At 39.4% G+C, this 13,863-nt stretch overlaps 1 protein-coding gene across 8 annotated transcripts in view; it reads left to right on the top strand.

Moving 5' to 3' along the window:
- LOC144768773 (uncharacterized) overlaps nucleotides 1-13,863 on the top strand; it is a 9,320,023-nt gene that overhangs the window by 9,095,728 nt on the left and 210,432 nt on the right. The window lies entirely within an intron of this gene.

Raw genomic sequence — 13,863 nt, 5'->3', positions numbered from 1 at the left:
TTCATTTTTCCATAGGGCGGTTGGACTCACTTTTAGCTCGAACGGCTGAATAGATTTACATGAAACTTGGCAAAATTGTAGATATGGTTTGCCCGACGTGCCTTTGCTATGTCTCAATATATGTGCTCCAGTGGATTTTGAGAAATTAACGTTTAAAAAAATATATATATCTGTGACAGCGCTCCGGTTAGCGCCCCGGTTCGCGTACCTGACGCGTAACGGAACTTCGCGAAGCGAAGCTGATTGGCTCTCCGGTGTCTGTCAACATTCTAAACAGTCCGGAGCGGCCGCCATCTTGTCTCTCGGTAGGATCGAGAGACAAGATGTGGTGAAAAACGAAGGGGGAAATGAAGGAAAGGGGGCAAGGTAGACCCCTCCTGACCCCCTAGGATTGATGAGGGGGATATTAAAGTCCCCCATGATTTTTCGCGGTAGAGGCGCTTCCCGGTACGCGAACCGGGCAGCTAACCGGCAGCGTAACGGGAGTCCGCCATCTTGTGTTTTTGGAGCGTCCGGTTCGCGTACCGGGTAGCGTCCCGGTAAGCGTAACAAGGGGAAAACCAAGAGAAACAGTAAAAAAAAATGAAGGGAATAGATTTCCAGCAAACTTGGCAAAATTGTAGGGACTGTTTGTTTGATGTGCCTTTGCAAGGCCTCAAGATATGTGCACGTGTGGATTTTGTCTAATTAAGGTTAAAAAAAAAATATATATCTGTAAGCGTGCTCCGGCACGCTTACGTTACGGGTTTTGTTTGCGTTGCAGAGCCGATACGTCACGGTTATGCGACGCGTCATGAGGCGTCTCACGTGGCTACGTGATACGTCACGTAATAAAGAATATATTTTACAGCTATAGATATTAGCTTTTAAAAAACCAATGAAATTCACTGAAAAAACCATAGGTTATAGACCATATATAGTTAGGAATTTGCATTTACAAAACCTTGAAAATTCACTGAAAAAACCATAGGTTAGAGACCATATATAGTTAGCTGGACATTTTTTTGACATAAAACCAATGAAATTCCATATATAGTTAGTTGCACTAACTATATATCGCGCACCCGCAATCCACTGCTGATGATGTCACATATTACATCATTCATGACATGGTCAGTGACATCACTGATGACATCACTGATGACATCTCAAATGACATCACTGATGACATCACTGATGACATCTCAAATGACATCACTGATGACATCATGACACACCAATACCAGTTACTACATACGCACTCACTGATTCCTACGTCTACACACACATTCACTCATTCACCCATACAATCACTCATACATACAGTCACTCATTATTACAACACTATCATATGCACTCATACACCTATGCAGACACTCACACATTGCCACTCATCCATGGAGTTACTCACACACCTAGTCAGTCCTGTAAAGAATCAATCACACTTCCATTTCCTCATCTATACAGTTAAACACAGAACACCATACTTCAGTGACATCACTGATGACATCACTGATGACATCTCAAATGACATCACTGATGACATCTCAAATGACATCACTGATGACATCATGACACACCAATACCAGTTACTACATACGCACTAACTGATTCCTACGTCTACACACACATTCACTCATTCACCCATACAATCACTCATACATACAGTCACTCATTATTACAACACTATCATATGCACTCATACACCTAGTCAGTCCTGTGAAGAATCAATCACACTTCGATTTCCTCATCTATACAGTTAAACACAGAACACCATACTTTTTCACACATATACTAACACATACTTACTCTCTTATACAATCACTGATACAAGTACACATTGGTATGCACAGAGTCACACACCTCCCAGCCAGCCACACACACACTCAGTCTTTCATACATCCACTCATTCTTCAATATGTAAAACATATTTAAACTTTACAAAAACACACAGACACTAGATGATGTCATCAGTGATGTCATTTGAGATGTCATCAGTGATGTCATCAGTGATGTCATTTGAGATGTCATCAGTGATGTCATCGGTGATGTCACTGACCATGTCATGAATGATGTAATATGTGACATCATCAGCAGTGGATTGCGGGTGCGCGATATATAGTTAGTGCAACTAACTATATATGGAATTTCATTGGTTTTATGTCAATAAAATGTCCAGCTAACTATATATGGTCTCTAACCTATGGTTTTTTCAGTGAATTTTCAAGGTTTTGTAAATGCAAATTCCTAACTATATATGGTCTATAACCTATGGTTTTTTCAGTGAATATATATATATATACACATATATATATTACCTACTGGCAGTCGCCAGTAGGTAGTTATAGTTAGGATTGTTTTCCATAGGAAATCCGCAACATTCTATTGGGAATAACTTTGGCGCAGATTGAGGGATCTGCCTGTAATTTTCCTCAAAGTTGCCTCGCGGTGGTCCGCTCCTTTCCTGAAAGTTTGGGGGGGATTTGTCAAGCGGGCCGAGATAAAAGGGGGGTCCCAAAACGTGTTTTTCCCATGTTAATTTCCATAGGGCGGTTGGACTCACTTTTAGCCCGAACGGCTGAATGGATTCTCACGAAACTTGGCAAAATTGTAGGGACTGGTAGCCCGATGTGCCTTTGCTATGTCTCAAGATATGTGATCCAGTGTAATTTAGGTTAAAAAAAATATATATATCTATAGGCGCGCCCCGGTACGCGCACCAGGGAGCGCTCCCGGCGCGCACCGCGAGTTCGCGCGCGGAAAGCTGATTGGCTCTCGGGTGTCTGTCAACATTCGAAACAGTCCGGAGCGGCCACCATCTTGTGTCTCGGTAGGATCGAGACACAAGAGGTGGCAAAAACAAAGGGGGAAATAACCAAAAGGGGGCAGGGTAGACCCCCCTGACCCCCTAGGTTTGATGTGGGGGCCATAAAAGGGTCCCGCGGGACAACATTATTTTTTTTTTTTGATTTTCGCGGGGGGAGCGCCCGGTACGCGCACCAGGGAGCGTACCGGGGAGCGTACTTTGGTGAAAAATAGTGAAAAAAGTTTGTGTAAAATAATCATTTTGAGTGATCAGAGGTAGGGTAGCTCTGAAAAGAGCTTTTGGGTTCTGTGGCTGATTTAGGTACCTACAAGTACATCCCACACACACCCACACGCACACACCCCACACACACACACACACACACCCACACACACTCCTCACACACATACAACCACACATCTCACACACACACACACACCCCACACACATAACCCCACACCCACACACTCCCCACACACACCTCACACACCCACACCTCCACCCACACCCAAACACCCCACATACCCACACCGACACCTTACACATCCACACCCACACCCACACACCCCCCCCACACTCACACACACACCTCACCCCCACACACACACACACATACACACCTCACACCTCACAGACACACCCCACACATCCCCCCACACACCTCCCCCCCACACACACACCTCACAGACACACCCACACATCCCACACAAACACACACATCCCACCTACATACCCCCCACACACACCTCACACACCCACACCTCCACCCACACCCAAACACCCCACACACCCACACCCACACCCACACACACACCTTACACACCCACACCCCCACCCACACCCACACACCCCACACACCTACACCCACACACACACCTCACCCCCCCCCCCCACACACACACACACCTCACAGACACACCCCACACATCCCCCACACACACCTCACCCCCCCACACACACATACCGGGGAGCGTACCATGAGGAAAATTCAGTGAAACAGTAAAATAATAATTTAAAGTGCTTAGAGGTAGGGTAGCTCTGCATAGAGTTGTTGTGTTGTGTGGGTTATATAAGTACCAGCATGTAGGTACCAATGCAGAGTTTTTAATTCAATGTAGATTGTCTCCTCTGTAGATAATGTGCATGTTGTAACAGAAGTTATTGTGGTATATGGAATCCATACCATAGTTTGTCAGGAAAGTAGAAACAACATTGAGGCAGGAGATGAGAAAGAGATGTCAAATACACATTGGAGATAATATAGTGGGAGAAAGGAAGTAACTATGAGGAAAATTACTATGTAACATAAAAAAGTTGCAAAGTATACTATAAGTCTCACATTATATTATATTCATTTTGGTACTATTTTTTTTAATTATTAAATAAAAATTTATTGCTCTGATTTTTCAAAATTTAATAACACTTCCAACATTATTTCGTCAGGAATGTCCTCATTTGGATTACATGATTCCATTTCTTCCACATATTTAAGAAACTCTTCATCAAGAGACTGATCCAAAAAGTCTAAATCATTAATCTCTTCCTCTGGGTTGTTCTCGAGATCAATTTCGAATGAAATATTACATTTCTTTTGTTCTCCTTCCATTTTGTTGCTGTAAATTGCATAAAAAATAAATATATCAGTAGAGATAGGGCACTGTTAGGTTTAAGTTCAGACAGGTACTTCTGAGTTTTTAACAGTGAAGTTATCTTTGGGCAGTGTATGGTATCAGGCAGGAAGTAGAACTATTAAAAAGTGCATGTGATGAAGACTAATTAAAATCATAATTATACTAGAGAAGCCTAACTTAATCCATAAATATAATAGAGAAGCATATCTCAAGCTATAACTATAACAGAGGGACAATAAATCACTATCAGAAAACGTTTTTACTAATTAATTTAAAGTGCTCCTTACAAATGAACAACTTACTTTTGAGAGAGGTGAAGAAGAAAAAATGTGAAAATCCTTTCAAGATGTACCTCAGGTAGTTGTAGTCAAAATGGCTGTGTTTCCCTCTTTTTTTCATTTATATTCATGTACATAACCAATCAAATGTCAGGAAATAATACTAGAAATTGAAAGTAACATTTTAATTGGTTGTAAATTCTAACACTTCAGATGTGTTTTTGTCATGTAATTTACCTCAGGATATTTAGAGAGGGCTACAGGCCAAATGGCTCAATGTAATTCCATCAAATTTGAGAAAAGGGTAGGGACTGGTATGTAGTATGGCCTATTCTATATTTGGTGAACATCTCTACAAAGGTTTTTATGTAAATTAACTTTAAACTTTTTTTGGGAGCGCTTACCGGTGCGCGCCCCGGTACGCGTACCGGCAGCGCAACGGGAGTCCTCCATCTTGTGTTTCGGAAGAATTGAGACACAAGATGGAGGACAAACAACATTGGGAATGGTTAAAGGGGGTATGGTAGACACCCCCTGACCCCCTGGGTTTTCTGAGGGGATCTTAGGAGGCCCATATAGGCAAAAAAAAAATTTAAAAAAAATCGCCAGGGTGGGCGCCCGGTACGCGCGCCGGGGAGCGTACCTGGAAGCGTACTTTGGTGAAAAATAGTGAAAAAAGTTAGAGAAAAGTAATCATTTTGAGTGATCAGAGGTAGGTTAGCTCTGAAAAGAGCTTTTGGGTTCTGTGGCTGATTTAGGTACCTACAGGTAGGTTCCAATGCACAGTCTTATATTCAGGAGGAATATTCTATTCGCCTCATCTGAGAAGTGCACACCATCTTCTCTGTCGATATCTTGCATGTTGTAACGCAAGTTATTGTTGTATATTGAACCCATTCCATAGTCTCTCATGTAAGCAGAAACGGATTTATTCACATGTTTCTGTGCTTTCTCAAATTGTGGACAAAATTGGTTGGACCACTTCCATTTCTGTCTTTGGCATATATTGGAATATACCAAGGCAGTTTGTGAAAAAAGTGTCATCAATTGCCCAAAGGTGTCCTTTAAAACCATCTCCAGACCTACCCCAGTCAAAGTGCCTAGGTCATTTCCACCACAGTGCAAAATTATAAGGTCAGGGTGTGGCAGATGGTAAAAGGTTTTCACCAATGGTATCAATTGATGACATCTCAATCCTCTTTGGCCAATCCATTTTATGTGCACATTTGGTAAATCAAGGTTGTGAAAATTTCTGATAGCTGCATACCTTTGAGCCCAGTGAATGTAGCTATGTCCAATAATCCATACAGAGTACATGCTGAGAGGAGGTTCTGGTGCAGTCAGATGAAGTGTGGGAATGAAATGGCAGTTGGAACAGTAGGGGTTTGAAAAAAAAACTGTGGAGTTTCAGTGCTATTGAATCACAAGCAATGATTTGTGGATTCAGATAGTTGAAGACTGAAAGTTAGGGTGCATGGTTCTGTTCTGTGAAAGAAGTAATTTGAATGGTTAAGAAAAAGTCATTAAAAGAAAGATTGCACCTCATAAGCTGGTGTATTGAAAGGTCAAACATCCTTGCTAAGTTCAATTGCAACATTGTAGAATAAACTTTTAACCCTGAGAGGTGAGTGAGGAGGGAGTTGCTATGGTAACAGGCAGAAAGGGCTGAGGGGGGGAAGGGTGTTGGTTTGAAAATAGAGAGGGAAACGTTTTCATTGGTTAACATGAGGGATATGTGTGTAGAATTAGAGGTTTTCTGTGCCATTCATGGTTGCAGTGCCTGGAGTACATACCTTTTGCTCTGCTAAAGAAATATTGGTGTGTGTATCTGACACTGTTCTCAATCTCCCAAAGCATTTGTAAAGGTGAGTTATGATTCATTCAAAATAGATAGAGAGTTCAGATTAGGAAGCACATTGAGTTTCTTTGCTGTTGGTTTGTGTGATGTTTTTTGAAAATGCATGGTATCAATATTTGCAAGATAGAGGATTTGTATTTTGTGAAATAGTGAGTTTTCAGAACTGAAATGGAATTCTTGTACATAGGACCTGCGCTGTGTTTCTAAAATGTTATTCAAAAAAAGATTTTGGGGCAAATCAATGGTTTTACATTTTTGAAAAGGAAGAAATAGTGTGTGCATGATTACATAAAAATATTTTAACCTTTCACAATCATATCACCTGTGTTACCTCTGATTACGAAGCAAAATGAGCTTCTTTGCTGTTGGTTTGTGTCATTTTTTGGGTAATGCCTGGTAGGAATGTTTGCAATAGAGAGGAAATGTATTTTGTAAAATAGTGAGTTTTCAGTACTGAAATGGAATGCTTGTACATAGGACCTGTGCTCTGTTTCTAAAATGTTATTCAAAATACGATTTTGGGGCAAATCAATGGCTTTTACATTTTTTGAGAAGGAATAAATAGTGTGTGCATGATTACATAAAAATATTTGAACCTTTTACAATCATGTCACCTGTGTTACCTCAGATTAGGAAGCAGACTGAGCTTCTTTGCTGTTGGGTTGTGTCATTTTTTGGGTAATGCTGGGTAGGAATGTTTGCAATAGAGAGGAAATGTATTTTGTAAAATAGTGAGTTTTCAGTACTGAAATGGAATGCTTGAACATAGGACCTGTGCTCTATTTCTAAAATGTTATTCAAAGTACGATTTTGGGGCAAATCAATGGCTTTTACATTTTTGAGAAGGAATAAATAGTGTGTGCATGATTACATAAAAATATTTGAACCTTTTACATTCATGTCACCTGTGTTACCTCAAATTAGGAAGCAGACTGAGCTTCTTTGCTGTTGGGTTGTGTCATTTTTTTGGTAATGCTTGGTAGGAATGTATGCAATAGAGAGGAAATGTATTTTGTAAAATAGTGAGTTTTCAGAACTGAAATGGAATGCTTGTACATAGGACCTGCACTGTGTTTCTAAAATGTTATTCAAAAAACGATTTTGGGGCAAATCAATGGTTTTACATTTTTGAGAAGGAACAAATAGTGTGTGCATGTTTACATAAAAATATTTGACCCTTTCACAATCATGTCACCTGTGTTACCTCAGATTAGGAAGCAGAATGAGGTTCTTTGCTGTTGGTTTTGTCATTTTTTGGGTAATGCTTGGTAGGAATGTTTGCAATAGAGAGGAAATGTATTTTGTAAAATAGTGAGTTTTCAGAACTGAAATGGAATGCTTGTACATAGGACCTGCGCTGTGTTTCTAAAATGTTATTCAAAAAACGATTTTGAGGCAAATCAATGGCTTTTACATTTTTGAGAAGGAATAAATAGTGTGTGCATGATTACATAAAAATATTTGAACCTTTCACAATCATGTCACCTGTGTTACCTCCGATTAGGAAGCAGACTGAGCTTCTTTGCTGTTGGGTTGTGTCATTTTTTGGGTAATGCTTTGTAGGAATGTTTGCAATAGAGAGGAAATGTATTTTGTAAAATAGTGAGTATTCAGAACTGAAATGGAATGCTTGTACATAGGACCTGCGCTGTGTTTCTAAAATGTTATTCAAAAAACGATTTTGGGGCAAATCAATGGTTTTACATTTTTGAGAAGGACTAAATAGTGTGTGCATGATTACATAAAAATATTTGAACCTTTCACAATCATGTCACCTGTGTTACCTCAGATTAGGAAGCACACTGAGGGCCTTATTTATGAAAACAGCGATGCGTCAGTTTTCACTGCGCACTCCTTGTGACACCAATGATGCGTCATATTTAATGTATGACGCATCATGTCGCAAGGAGTTACAGATAAGTCAGTATTTCTGACGTATCTGTAAGCGCAAAAGTGACGCATTGCTGGAGTGTGTCACAAAAGTGACGCAACTCCAGCAATGCGTCTTTTCAAATGGGGAAAGCCCCATGTGAAAGGGTTTGCGTCAGTCTTACGCCTGCTGTGAGGCAGGTACAAGATTTTGACATAACAGCGTCCTAAAAGTGACGCAGTGAAATCTCATAGATTTCACTGCGTCACTATTACAAGATTTTTTACGGGGGAACGCCCCCTCTGCATACATTATACCTGACGCAGGTATAATGTGGTGCAGGGGTTTAAAAAGTGATGCATCTACCTAGATGTGTCATTTTTTAAATATGGCGCAACAAGGCACATGTTTTATGCTGCCGATGCGTCACAAAAAGTGACGCATCACCAGCGCAAAACTGACGCAGGGCCTCATAAATGAGGCTCTGAGCTTCTTTGCTGTTGGTTTGTGTCATGCTTTTTGATAATGCTTGGTATCTACATTTGCAAGATGGAGGATTTTTATTTTGTGAAATAGTGAGGTTTCAGTAGTAAAGTTGAATGCTTGTACATAGGACCTGTGCTCTGTTTCTAAAATGTTATTCAAAAAACGATTTTGGGGCAAATGAATGGCTTTTACATTTTTGAGAAGGAATAAATAGTGTGTGCATGATTACATAAAAATATTTGAACCTTTCACAATCATGTCACCTGTGTTACCTCAGATTAGGAAGCAGACTGAGCTTGTTTGCTGTTGGTTTGTGTCATTTTTATGGTAATGCTTGGTAGGAATGTTTGCAAGAGAGAGGAAATGTATGTTACCTGTGTTTCCTCAAATTAGGAAGTGGATTGTGCAGATGAGGTGAGGCATGTCCAGGGGCGCAAAGGAGTTGAGGCCTGTGTCCATGAGTGCAAATGAGAGGACTTACCTCCTCTGACCCTTAGACAAACATTATCTAATCTGTGGCCCTTCGACAGGCCTCAATACATTGAGTATAATTGATGGTAACAGGGTGCAGATGAGATGAGGCGTGTTCAGGGGTGTAAATGAACAGAGGCCTGTCTAATGGTGCAGATGAGTTGAGGTCTATTCTGGGTTGCAGATAAGGTGAGGATTGTCCAGGGGTGCATAGGAGGTGATGCCTGTGTTGAGGAGTGTAGTGGAAGAGAGGTCTGTCCAGGGGTGGAAAGGAGGTGAGGGCTGTGTCTAAGAGTGCAGTGGGGGATAGGCTTCATGAAGTGCAGTCCAGTGCACTCTTAGACACCGGCCTCACCACCTATGCTGCCCAGGACAGTCCTTACCTCATGTGTACAATCTGCTTACTAATCTGAGGAAACACAGGTGGTATGATTGTGAAATGTGCAAATATATTTTTTTAAACATGCAGATACTATCTAATCCTTGTCAATAAAGTAAAAGTAATTGATGATCCCTAAATATTTTTTTAGAATTATATTTAAAAAACAGAGATAAGGTCATATATAGAAGTATTATAGTGTTTATATTGTTTGCTTATTGTCATTGTTTTGTTGTTTGGTAATAGTGGTCTATAATGATTTTTTTATTTTTGTTTTGTTTCCACAGATTTAAATCAGGATTTCAATAGTAAGGAAATATGCCCTCAAGGGAAAGGAGACGAAAAGATTCTAAGCAGAAAAAATCAAAAACAGCAACGGAATTAATGCAGTCTCCTACAACAAATACTTCAAAAAACAGGAAAAAAGCTCCTGGTAAGACAACTAACCGCCTGATTCATCAAGCTAAATTGCACTCGCAAAGGGCAAGATTCTCAGAATCTTGCCTTTTGCGAGTGCAATTTTTGCATTTGGGATTCATCATCCCAAATGCAAAATTCGCTATTTAAGAATTCGCACATTTGCGAAGAATTGAATTTAAGGAATCTCTATTTGAGATTCCTTAAATGCAATTCATGAAGCATTTTAAAATTGCGAAAATGCAATTTTGGGCCACTATTTACCGAGAGGTCAGACCTCTCGGTAAATAGCAAAAACTTAGAAAAATGCATTTAAATGCATTTTTCTAAGTTGCATGTTACACACACACATGTCCTTTGGACATGTGTGTGCGCAACACCTGTTTCAATTTGCATTTAAGGGGTGCTACAGGGTGTCCTTTGGACACCCCTGGCCCCCTTTAAATCGCTATCTTATTTGCGATTAGCTAATTGCTAATCGCAAATAAAGAATACTCCCCATTCATTCCTATGGGTCTTTTGGCCCATAGGAATGAATGGGGAGTTATTCCTTATTTGCGATTAGCAATTTGCTAATCGCAAATAAGGAATGTGTAGGAATCGCATTTCTTTATGCAATTCCTACATGAATCCCGTTTTGCGAGTCCTTAATAGCGATTCCTTATGAATCGCTATTAGGGGCTCGCAAAACGGGAGAATGATGAATCAGGCTGATAGTCTTTCTTACGGAACATATGTAGATCAAAAAAAAATGTTGCACAGAATGTAGAAAAAGAGAAGGAGAGAGCAAATTTGAAGAGGAAGGAGAGATTCCGAAAAAATGTTACTACTGCAGCAGGAGACAATAATATGTATAGAAATAGAAGGCAAAATCAATTTAGGGACGTTTGTAAACGAATGTTTCGCAATAGGGTGGTTTTAAATTTGTTAAAAAATATTTAAAAAGGTAAACAGAGATCTGCTTTTTATAAGAAAAAGAAAAGTGTAGAGAAGATTGTTGATCATGCTTTTGAAGTTAAGAAAAAATTATTTATTTTAATAATCAATAGAATTAGGACACTTAACAAGACAATTGATGTTTTCAAATCAAACAGTAAATGGAAAAGAGTAATTAATCGGACTAATTTTTGTAAAGTTTTTTCTGGAGAATGGATGCACAGTTCGAGTTGTGAGCCATTTTTTAATGAGGAGAGTTACTTTCAGGAGAATGATTTAGTGCATGCAGTTGACACCAGTGGTCGAGCATATGAGGTGAAAGACGGTTGTCTGATTGAAAAAGAGAAACTTGTGCCTAGAGAACCAGAAGAGGTGTTAACTGATGAAGTTTTAGGGAGACGTACTAAGGGTCCAGTGTACACTTGGAAGTGTAGTAGTATTTGTAGTGTGCGTCAGGAATCAATCGATTTGTTTTGTAATTTCTTACGTACATATAGTAAGAAAACTCTTAAACAGAAAATGAAGATGTTGCAAGACTTAGATCCTTGCAGAGTGAGAGAAAACACAGGTTTGCAAGGGCATTCACTGGCTTGTCTTTCTAGAAAAGCCTGTCAGAGTGTTTTTCATCATTTTAGGATGTTAACAGTGCATCATAACAAAATGAGGAAATTAGTGAGAAGGTTGTATTATGCAAAAAGTCCAGCACTTAAGCTTAAACAATTAAACAGTGCTCTTTTGCATGGAACTGAATTAGATGTGAAGAAGATTTGTGAAGAAATTGAGATTTGTTATTTCAGTGAAAAAGAGGACAGTGTAGAAATTGACACAGAAATTCAAGGTAATGTGGAAGACAATGTACAGATTTCAACTACAGAAAAGTTTGACCAGGAAATTATCAGGTTTACGGTGAAATCAAGTGAAAGGCCGAATTTTACTTGTGTGTGTTGTCGACGAACTCATTATAAGCATCAAACTAGATTAGTTGATTTATACGTAAAAAGTGAAAAGATAAATAATTATGAGTGGAAGGATTTTGCAACTTATTTATGGGTGGAGAATTCTTTTGATTTGAGTTCTGATCAGCGTATTTGTAAATATTGTTATGATAAATTAAATCAAAACAGAATGCCTGCTAGAGCTGTTCATAATAATCTGGAGTTGGTAGACATTCCTCCTGAATTGATGGATTTAAATACATATGAGTGTATTTTGATTCAATGTGTCCATCCTTTTCAGGCAATTGTTCGCATGGAGCCTAAGATAGGGAAATTGCCTCCTTCAGATTTACAGAGAGGATTAAAGGGAAGAGTTGTTTATTTGCCTCTAGATTTCAAGAAAAATATTGATACAATTGGTGTAGAGAAAGTGGAAGAGGAACCTCTGGTTATTCTAGTTAATGGGGTTCCGACAAAGAGTAAGAAAATCTGGCAAGATTTAGTGGATGTTAGGAAAGTCAAAAAGGCAACGTTGTATTTGGTCAAAAACAATGAGTACTACAAACATGTATGTGTTGGAGCAGAGGTAACAGCTGCAGATGAAGACAGTGATTGTTCAGCTGGCCAAATTGAAAAAGTTGATGTGTCTAGAAGTGAAGAAATATATGAACATTATACTGTTCATCCTTTGCATTCCAAAGAAGTAATGGGGAATGCAATTGACTTGTTTCAAATGAAATCAGCAAAAGGAAGTCCCATTAGTGTATGGGAAGAAAGTTTGGAAGCTCGTTGTTTTCCACAGCTATTTCCAACAGGTCGAGGTGGACGATATGACGATCGACCACTTCAAATTCCAGCATCTGAATACCGAACTTTAAGATTATATGCTGCAGATCCAAGGTTTCGTCAATGCATCCCATATTTGTTTCATCTACTGTATGAAAGTGACTTGTCTGGGCTTTCTTATGCAGTAAACCATATACTGAAAAGTGGAGCACATCTCCAAAATGTTTCGGCAAGGGACTTTATGGAGAAAGTTAATCTGCAAGATAATATTTTGGAATCTCATCTAATCAATCTCATGGCATGTCAGCGTGGTACAAACGAGTATTGGTACCGTCGTCATGGGGAATTGAAATGTATGCTAAGAAACTTAGGAACTCCTACATGGTTCCTCACTATTAGCTGTGCCGAGTATGCATGGGACGACTTACTTCAATTTATACGCGAGGCAAATGCAAATATACAAAATATAGAATTCAAAACACCTGAAGAACTGTGTTCTTTGGATCCAGTGAATGTATGCAGATATTTTAAACATAGATTTGAACCTATGATGTCTTTCATTACCAACAAAAAAAATCCTCCCCTTGGAGAGGTTTTGGATTTCTTTTGGAGAAAGGAGTACCAAGCGTGAGGTGCTCCTCACATACATATGTTGTTGTGGATTAAAGATGCATCCAAATTTGGAACAGATTCGGATGAGACAGTGATGAGCTTCATTGAAGAGTATTCAACATGTGCTGTTCCGAAAACTACTGAAGAAAACAGTTTAAGGCAACAAGTTTTACGCTTTCAATCCCATCGTTGTGGAAAGTACTGTCGTCGAAAATTCAGAAACAAGGACAAGTTCTACACAAAATGTCGTTTTGGTTTTCCACAAGCAGTGATTTCTAAAGGAAGAGTAAATAATTTGATGTCTTCTCTGCGACATACTGTGACGAGGAAATCACCCAAAAATACATACAATTTATAAAGAAACGAAGAGTCCAAGTACATCAACGACTACAACCCAGTGATTTTGTCCATGTGGAATG

This window comes from Lissotriton helveticus, chromosome 7 (assembly GCF_964261635.1).
Source record: "Lissotriton helveticus chromosome 7, aLisHel1.1, whole genome shotgun sequence".
In the NCBI taxonomy this organism is placed as follows: Eukaryota; Metazoa; Chordata; class Amphibia; order Caudata; family Salamandridae; genus Lissotriton; species Lissotriton helveticus.
This window is presented reverse-complemented; position numbering and strand designations above follow the sequence as displayed.